Source organism: Odocoileus virginianus, chromosome 1 (genome assembly GCF_023699985.2).
Source record: "Odocoileus virginianus isolate 20LAN1187 ecotype Illinois chromosome 1, Ovbor_1.2, whole genome shotgun sequence".
In the NCBI taxonomy this organism is placed as follows: domain Eukaryota; kingdom Metazoa; phylum Chordata; class Mammalia; order Artiodactyla; family Cervidae; genus Odocoileus; species Odocoileus virginianus.
The window spans coordinates 6181524-6190076 of NC_069674.1; the positions used below are offsets into that span (position 1 = coordinate 6181524).

The following is an 8553-nucleotide window of genomic DNA, read 5'->3' on the forward strand; positions in this document are numbered from 1 at the left end:
CCCCAATTAAGCTCAACTGGGAGCTACTTTGATTTATAAAATTTGGTTTATAACACCGTGAGAGGTTCCACTTTCTGAGAGAGACAGCAGTCAGAGTGGATTTACTTTCTTTCTTTAAAAAAAAGTCATTTAGTCTTATTCATTTTTGGCTGTTCTGGGTCTTAGTTTTGTGTGCAGACTCTCCAGTTGCAGCTAGCAGGGGCTACTTTTCATCGTGGTTGGTGTGCAGGCTTCTCATTGCAGTAGTTTCTCTTGATGCAGAGCACGGGCTCAGTAGTTGTAGCACATGGGCTCAGGAGGTGTGGCTCCTGGGCTTCATTGCTTCTCCTCATGGGGGGTCTTCCAAGACCAGGGATCAAACCCATGTCCGTTGCAATTGGCAGGTGGATGCTTAACCACTGGGCAATGAGGGAAGTCCCCACAGTGGATTTGCTTAACCAAATCCCTTTGCTTTCCCATCAAGAGCACATTACTAAGTGGATCCCACCCTCCGTGGTGTTCAGCCTCTCTGTAGAAGTGGTCCATCTCTGCCCAGCACCCAGGACTCCCATCTGTGCTTCTCCCTCCCCACTTAGGAGACACTGCAGGACACTCAGTGGGTATAACCACATCCCTGCTTTTCTCCAGGGAGGCTGGCCGCACCCCTTCTTTCTGCTGAAGTTGACTGATGGTGAGGACGATGGATGTCTAAGTTCCCGTCCTGGTGGGGGAACTGAGAATGGGTTCCCTCTGATTTCTCACAGAGATTCTGTGAAGCAGCCAGCATGCAAAGTTTTCTAGCGAGATGGCGTAAGACAGAAAGGCTAAGGAAGAGTCAGTATCTGAGGCTGGTCATGTCTCATTCCTGTTAGGTTTATGCTCTCACTGAAGCAAAATTCCACCTGTGGGATTCTTAGACATTTTGGGGTGTTAGGGTGTCTGTTCCACCTTAGCCTGGCCTCCCTGGAGACTCCTGTCCCCTGTGTGGGGCACGACCAGGCTGGGCTGGACAGGTCCCTTGCTTGATGGGGTGTTACCGTGGCCAAGCATGGTTCCTGTGTCATTTGGTTAAATGGAGACTTCAGGTCGCTGTCTCAGGGGTGCCACCCTATGACTGGAGGGTGCTACTGGGCCCAGGACAGGCCCAGCAGCCCCACCATTTCTGCACAAAGCCAGGGTCCTCATTGCTCCGTGATGTCCAGGGTGGCCTGGAGCCTGCACCAGGCAGAACCAGGAGCCTTCATTTCCAGTCTGGAAGATGGCCAAGGATGCTTGAGTGGAAGCACATGTTGACAGATGTTCAGGCTCTTCTAGCAGAATATTGGAATTGTGCATTTTGGCCAAATAAAATTGAAATTTTCTGCCAAAAGAGGAAGAAAGAAAGAAAGATTCTGTGGCCTCTTGTATTCACTTGTTATAAACTACATTGGGCTTCCCTGGTGGCTCAGTGGTAAAGAATCTACCTGCTGATGCAGGAGATGCAGGTTCAATCCCTGGGTGGGGAAGATCCCCTGGAGAAGGGAAATGTTACCCACTCCAGTATTCTGGCCTGGAGAATTCCATGGACTGTATGGTCCATGGGGTTGCAGAGTCAGACACGACTGAGTGACTTTCATTTTCACTTTCACTTCCAGTATTCTTGCCTGGAGAATCCCTTGGGCAGAGGAGACTGGAGGGCTACAGTCCATGGGGTTGCAAAGAGTTGGACATGAATGATTGATTGAGCACACACAAACTCCATTAGGTATCTTGTGGGATCAGGACATCCATGGCTTTGGTACCAGTCTCTTTTAGTGATAGTTTTCAAAATCTATACATTCACAGGTGAAGGAAATGTTGTAATTCACACATGGACAAAAGTCATCCCACAATCCCCCACTTTTACAGAATTGCCCCAATGATCTCAGCACTCCAAGTCTTTTATTTCCTCCTGGATACCAGCAAAGAAAGGTTTTTTTTTTTTTTTTTTTTGCTTATTTTTCTTTTTAAAAATTGCAGTAGGCTACTCAATGTAAAATTTACCATCTTAACCATTTTTAAGTGTATAGTTCAGTTGAATTAAATACATTCACATAGTTGTGTGACCATCACCTCCATCCAGGCCCAGACCTCTTTTCATTTTATAAAACTGTAAGTCTAGGGACTTCCCGGATGGTTCAGTAGTTAAGAATCCACCTTCCAATACGGGGTTCTTGGGACAGTCCCTGATTGGGGAACTGAGATTCCACAGGCTGCAGGGCAACTATATCTGTATGCTGCAGCCACGATGAAATCCTAGTACAGCAACCCCCACCAAAAAAAAAAAAAAAACCCAGAAAAATTGAAAAAATGGTAACACTATTATATAGGAACTCCCCATTATCCTCTCTGCCCAGCTCCTGGCAACCACCTTTATACCTTCCGTGTTTATGATTTTGATTCCTCCATGTACCTCATGTAAGTAGAATCCTACAGTATTTGTAGGCTCATCTGTGTTGTAGTGTGTGACAGAACTTCCTTCTTAAGGATGAGTAATATTCTGCTGCACAGTAGAGAATGTCTTTTATTACTATGGCCTTTTCCGACAAAGGTCCATCTAGTCAGAGCTAAGGTCTTTCAAGTATTCATGTATGGATGTGAGAGTTGGACTATAAAGAAAGCTGAGTTCTGAAGAATTGATTCTTTTGAACTGTGGTGTTGGAGAAAACCCTTGAGAGTCCCTTGGACTGCAGGGAGATCCAACCAGTCCATCCTAAAGGAAATCAGTCCTGAATATTCACTGGAAGGACTGATGCTGAAGCTGAAACTGCAATACTTTGGCCACCTGATGTGAAGAACTGACTCCTTGTAAAGGAGCCTTATCCTGGGAAAGATTGAAGGCAGGAGGAGACGGGGACGACAGAGGATGAGATGGTTGGATGGCATCACTGACTCGATGGACGTGAGTTTGAGCAAGCTCTGGGAGTTGCTAATGGACAGAGAAGCCTGGTGTGCTCCAGTCCAAGGGGTTGCAAAGAGTCAGACACGACCGAGGGACTGAACTGAAGTCACATCAAACGCATACAGGATGTGCCTGCTCATGGGGCGCATTCTCTATTGCTGTCCTGGAGGGACACACTGGTGCCTAGGTGGAGATGAAGACACCTTCCTAGTATGGACACACATCACCTGGGTCACACCTGTGGGTCACAGTGTCCAGATGGGAGGTGGTGAGGAGGGAACCCTGAGTGTGAATCAGGTTGTCTTGGGTTCAAAACTTTGACCTGCCACTTACTAGCTCTGTGACTGTGGCAAATTATTTAAGGTCTCTAAGCCTCAGTTTTTTCATTTGCAAAATAGAGAAAATAAGTACCTACTTTCCAGGGAAGCTACTTGGTAAGTTATTAAATAAAATAATTCACAAAAGCATGAGGGAGAGAATAGTAACTGTCAGTTACTGTATCAGTAACTGTGAAAGGAATATCATTAACACACTAAAAGTATCTTCACGGGACTTTTGGTGATATGCAAAAGGCTCTTCATAAAAGGTTAAGTGAAAGCTGGAGCTTTCACAAACTAAGTCAATGTGTGTTAAAAATGTTTTAAAATCTGTATAAGTAAAAGGCTGAAATGGATCAAAACAAAGTATTGCAGGTTATTTTTTAATGATTTCCTTTCTATCTGTTTCCAAAGTTTTCTCCAGTGAGCATGTGATTACTTTGATCATCTTAAAAACATGTTTTATGGAAACAGAAAACTCAGTGTGATTCAGCTGTGACAAGGCTGCCAAGAAAGTTGGTGCTGTCTTTGGCTGTCTCGGGAGAAGTCCAGCACCCGGAGCTGGAGTAGCGGCCTGGCCGCGCTTGGCACTGGCCAGAACCAGGCTAGATTAGAGTTTTGTTTAGCTCTGAGCATAGGTAACCATGGGGACCTTAAATGTCATAGTGGAACAAAAACACTACAAGTGTGCGAGAGCCTCAGAGCCTGGAGGAAAGCAGGGCTGGCAAAGCAGGGAGGGAGTGAAGGCTGATTGGGAGAAGCAGAGAAGACCCCAGCCCGGGGTGGGGGAGGGGAGGTGGGTGGGGGAGGGGAGGGAGGAAGAGAGGAAGACCCAGAGAGGGAGAGGGAGGGCTGGGGGAGGAGGCCTCAGCAGGAGGAGAGGGGATCACCAGCTGGGGAGGGGGCTCCTGCTGGGGGCCACCTGACTTAGGGCCGCCATCGCCTTTCTTTCCCCAGGCGTCTAGCACGTTCTTCCGGGCACTGCCTTTTCTACCCCAGTTGTGAGGTTGAGAGTGGCCACAGATCTCTTTCACATCCTGCCCACCGCCTCACGGCCCGTGGATCCCAGCCAGTAGGTGTCCTTTCCCGGAGTTCGTAAACTGGCCCTGGGGACGGCATCGCCCCCGCCCTCAGTGAGGGAGGCCACAACCCCTGCGCGTGGAGGGCCCCCCGGGGGAGGATGGACTCCCTGCAGAGGCTCAGGCATGAGACTCGGATGTTGACCTCTGGCGGCGGTCCAGTCCTGCGTCTGAGCCGGTCTGTTCTTCTCCAGGGCTTGGTCCTTGAACCTGCCTTCCCTGGGAGTGATGTCCGGCTGGCTTTTCAGAGCCTGTCCCTTCCTCCTCAGGGTTTTTTTAATCACTCGCAACCTAAAAGGTCCTGAGGAATTCAGGACGACAGATACGAGTGGCCACGAGGAGCAGAAGCGGGAGGCTCTGCGGCGGCCGGTGGACGACTTTGTGGACGATGTGTCCTGAGAGGCCAGGCTCTGCCTGCCGGCCAGGGCACACCAGCTCCCGATGTCTCAGCTCAGCTCAGTTCAGCCGCTCAGTCGTGCCTGACTCTGCGACCCTGTGGACTGTAGCACGCCAGGCCTCCCTGTCCATCACCAACTCCCGGAGTTTACTCAAATGCATGTCCATTGAGTCGGTGATGCCATCCAACCATCTCATCCTCTGTCGTCCCCTTCTCCTCTTGCCTTCAGTCTTTCCCAGCATCAGGGTCTTTTCCAACGAGTCAGCTCTTTGCATCAGGTGGCCAAAGTATTGGAGTTTCAGCTTCAGCGTTAGTGCTTGCAGTGAACACCCAGGACTGATCTCCTTTAGGATGGACCGGTCCTTGCAACCCAAGGGGCTCTCAAGAGTCTTCTCCAACATACAGTTCAAAGGCATCAATTCTGCAGTGCTCAGCTTCTGTGTCTGTCTCTGTGTCTCTGTCTCTCTATCTTTGTCTTCCTCCCTCTGGTTCTCATTTTTCTCAGCGTCCATATCTAACTTTGGCCTCTCTTTCCAAGGTTCTTTGTTTGATCCTTGGGTTGGGAAGATCCCCTGCAGAAAGGAATGGCAACCCACTCCAGTATTCTTGCCTGGAGAATTCCACTAACAGAGGGGCCTGGTGGGCTACAGTCCATGGGGTTGCAAAGAGTCGATACGGTGGAACCATCGACACTACCAAGGTTCCTTCCCCTCCTGCTCCTCAGCCTTCGGGGCCTGTGTCTGTCTGCTGCTCCCAGCTGGGTGTTCTCCATCCTGGGGTCCATGCTATGCACATGCCCTGGGCCCGACCACTTCTTCCCCATTCATCCCCAGCAGGCCCCTCCGCCCCGGGGACTGTCTCGGGTGCTGGCACACCCCTGCACCCAGGCTGGGAGTCCCCGGGGCTGCTCCCTTTCCTTCCTTTTCTGCATCCCGTCAACACACTTGGCTCTTCGCTTCCGGGGTTGTTCTGGAATCTACCTCTAGTGCTAACGCCCCCCCCTCCCCCCACCCCGCCCCTGACTTAGCATCTTCAGTCTCTGGCACGAATACTTTCAGCATAAATGGTCTCTCTGCCTCCTCGTTCGTTTCTGTCAAGCCCTGCTCCCAGCTGTCATTGTGTTCCATCATAGAACCCATCCGCCTGCCCTGCAGAGAGCCCCGAGTAAACCCCAGTAAATCCCATGGGCCCCCTGAGCCTTAGAGGGCAACTCACGCCCTCTGCTCCTGCTTCAGACACAGGGGAGCTTCCCTGGTGGCTCAGAGAGTAAAGAACCTGCCCGCGGATTCTTGGTTGATATGGTCATTGTGGGAGACCCAGGTTCGATTCCAGGGTCAGAAAGATCCCCTGGAGAAGGAAATGGCAACCCACACCAGCATTCTTGCCTGGAGAATCCCATGGACAGAGGAGCCTGGCGGGCTACAGTCCATGGGGTTGCAAAGAGTCAGACACCACTGAGCGAATAACACCTTCACCTTCACGTTCCAGTCACAGGGGACTCTGCAGTTCCCAGCGACATTTCTCTTTTCTGGGCCTTGCCTCAAGCTGCCTCCCTGCCGGAGTCCTTCCCTCCCTGCCTGGGCCACTCACACCCCCGTCTCTGCCTGACCCGCGCCATCCCAGCGGCACCCCTGCCACACCTCAGCCCCCGGGAGGGGTTGTCTCTGCAGTCCCGTCACAGTTCGCAGTTGTTTCCTCAGAGATGGGTGCTTCTCGCTGAGCTCAGGTGCATAGGGGGGTGTGGGGGGGCCTCTGCATCCCATCTCTGAAGTGTGGTCCAGGGATGTGAAGAAGAGGGGGTGTAAGGCTCTGTGGGGGGGAGCAGGGTACCCAGGATGGCTTCCCGGTTCTTGGCTTAGGTGGGGACTGGAGGGTGGAGCCCTGGAGCCAGGAAAGCAGGAGGAAGAGCGGGTGGATGGGGACTGGGATGGGGAGGTGCTGAGCTGGCTTGGATTCCTGTGGGACGTTTAGGTAGATGCACAATCCTGGGGTTTAGAGAAGAATCTGGACATGGGACACACATGTGGGAGTTCTATCAATAAAGGGCAGGCAGGATGGGAGGCGAGCTTGGGGAAGAATGGACACATGGTGATGTATGGCCGAGCCTCTTTGCTTTCCACCTGAAACTATCACAACACTGTTAAGTGGTTATGCCCCAATACAAAGCAAAACGTTAAAAAGGGCAGGCGATGAAGGAGTCCTCAATGTCCTGATTTCTGGGGGTTGGGAAATATGCTGTGTTGGCATAAAGGAATTTTTTTTTTTTTTTGCATAAAGGAATTTTTAACATCCTATATTGGTATTTGGCCAAGGGTGCTAGTTGCTTTCAACTCTGCTTTCTTACATTCTTTTTTTTTTCCCCAAACAGAGCCATGAAATTATTTAGGGATAGCAATGCTCAGGTAAAGGACTCCAGTCTCCAGTCTCCCTTTCTGGCTGATAAATTGTAAGGAGAACTATATGATGTCTTTGAATTTGGGGAAAACTCCTTAGAGCACGGAGACATGCTTTTCTCCCCCTCCTCTATTCTACAGCACAGTACTCAGATGTGATGGCTGGAGCTCTAGCAGTCTCTTTGGAGTAGGAGGCTGAGGGACGTATCCTAGATGGCTGCTTTGAAGAGGAAGGAGGCTGCACTGTGGATGCACACCTTTGTGGAGCTCTTATACCAGCCCAGGACACTTTTCACACAGAAACAAATAAAACTTCTCTCTTGCCAAAGTCGCCACTTTAGTGTTGTGTTAAATTTGGCTGAACTTAGTGCAAATGAAAACATCTTTGGTCAAGTGATAGCCTTGCACCTCTGCACATTTCCAGTCAGCAATGTGCACCAGGCCCGGTGGGAGCTGACCGCTAAGGTGTCCTGCGCCACCTGCTGGACACACAGCAGACAGCCCGTCTTTCAACAAAGTGCCGCACTAAGCTGCTTAAGCCAGGGTGCTTTCCTGGGCTGTCTGTCTTTTCCCAGTGGTCTACACCCCAACTTGCTAACTTGACCTCAACCACAAGACAGCGATTGAATGTCAGTGGACTTCCAGGACTTCCCGGCTGCACTGAGCTTCTTGGCTCAGGTGCGTGCTCAGAACTTACAGGGCTGTTTCCAGCAACCCCACAGGGTGCTCCCCGCCCCCAGGCTAAGAACTTCAGTGCTAAATAAAGGGTTCCATGTGACCTCTCCTTCTGCAGACTCTGGTCTCAGAGCAATACTTACAGGAGAAGAAGCAGGAGGGAGATGACTCACCGCCTTTCTGAGCAGGAAATGAACGTCAAGGGAGCCTAACCTTGCAGCCGCCTGAACAAATGGATCTGTGGTCCATGTAGCTGCCGGCAAAGTGGGCTGCTGCTGTGGGTGAACTGATTATCCTTCCTTCTGCTGATCGCTGCTATGAGCCCCAGTGGCCAGCTCTGTCCAGAGTAGAGTTCAAATTGCAAAAACCAGTCTTGGAGGTTTAGACATACTAGAGGTTAGGTGGAAAGACCTCTGACCGGGCAGACTGCTTTACACCCTGTCTGGTCATGAGCATCTTTTGGCTAACCCAGGGCCCACTTTCCCTGTCTGGCAGCACTTGGGACAGGAGGTGGCTGGGACCCCACTGTGTCACTGCCATGGCCTCTGTAAATAAGTGTGGCCCTGTGTTGCTAAAGCCTGATGCAGGAGGCTTTGGGGAGAAGCACAGATGCCAAGAGCAGGAAAGTGCCTTCGCGAGCTTCACCGGGAGCAAGGATGAGACGCCTGCTGTGCAGGGACGTCAGTGTCACCTGGGAAGTGACGGGCTTCAGCAGATGGATGTAGGTCCTTGGTTTTCCTGGGGTTGAGGGGGGACTGTGAGGCCGGGGTGTGGGAATGCGCGGGGAGGGAGG

The 8553-nt window shown here is 51.1% G+C and overlaps 1 long non-coding RNA gene across 3 annotated transcripts; it reads left to right on the forward strand.

Moving 5' to 3' along the window:
- Nucleotides 1–3906: 3906 nt before the first annotated feature.
- On the forward strand, nucleotides 3907–7416 carry LOC110142579 (uncharacterized). Of its 3 annotated transcripts, none has more exons than XR_011486860.1 (5): nucleotides 3907–4012; nucleotides 4174–4288; nucleotides 4565–6418; nucleotides 7061–7138; nucleotides 7227–7416. It is a non-coding gene; the product is annotated as an uncharacterized lncRNA (long non-coding RNA). The 3 variants fall into 3 exon arrangements; XR_011486857.1 differs by having other exon boundaries at nucleotides 3907–3998; XR_011486865.1 differs by having other exon boundaries at nucleotides 3908–3998; nucleotides 6181–6418.
- The last annotated feature ends 1137 nt before the right edge of the window (nucleotides 7417–8553 follow it).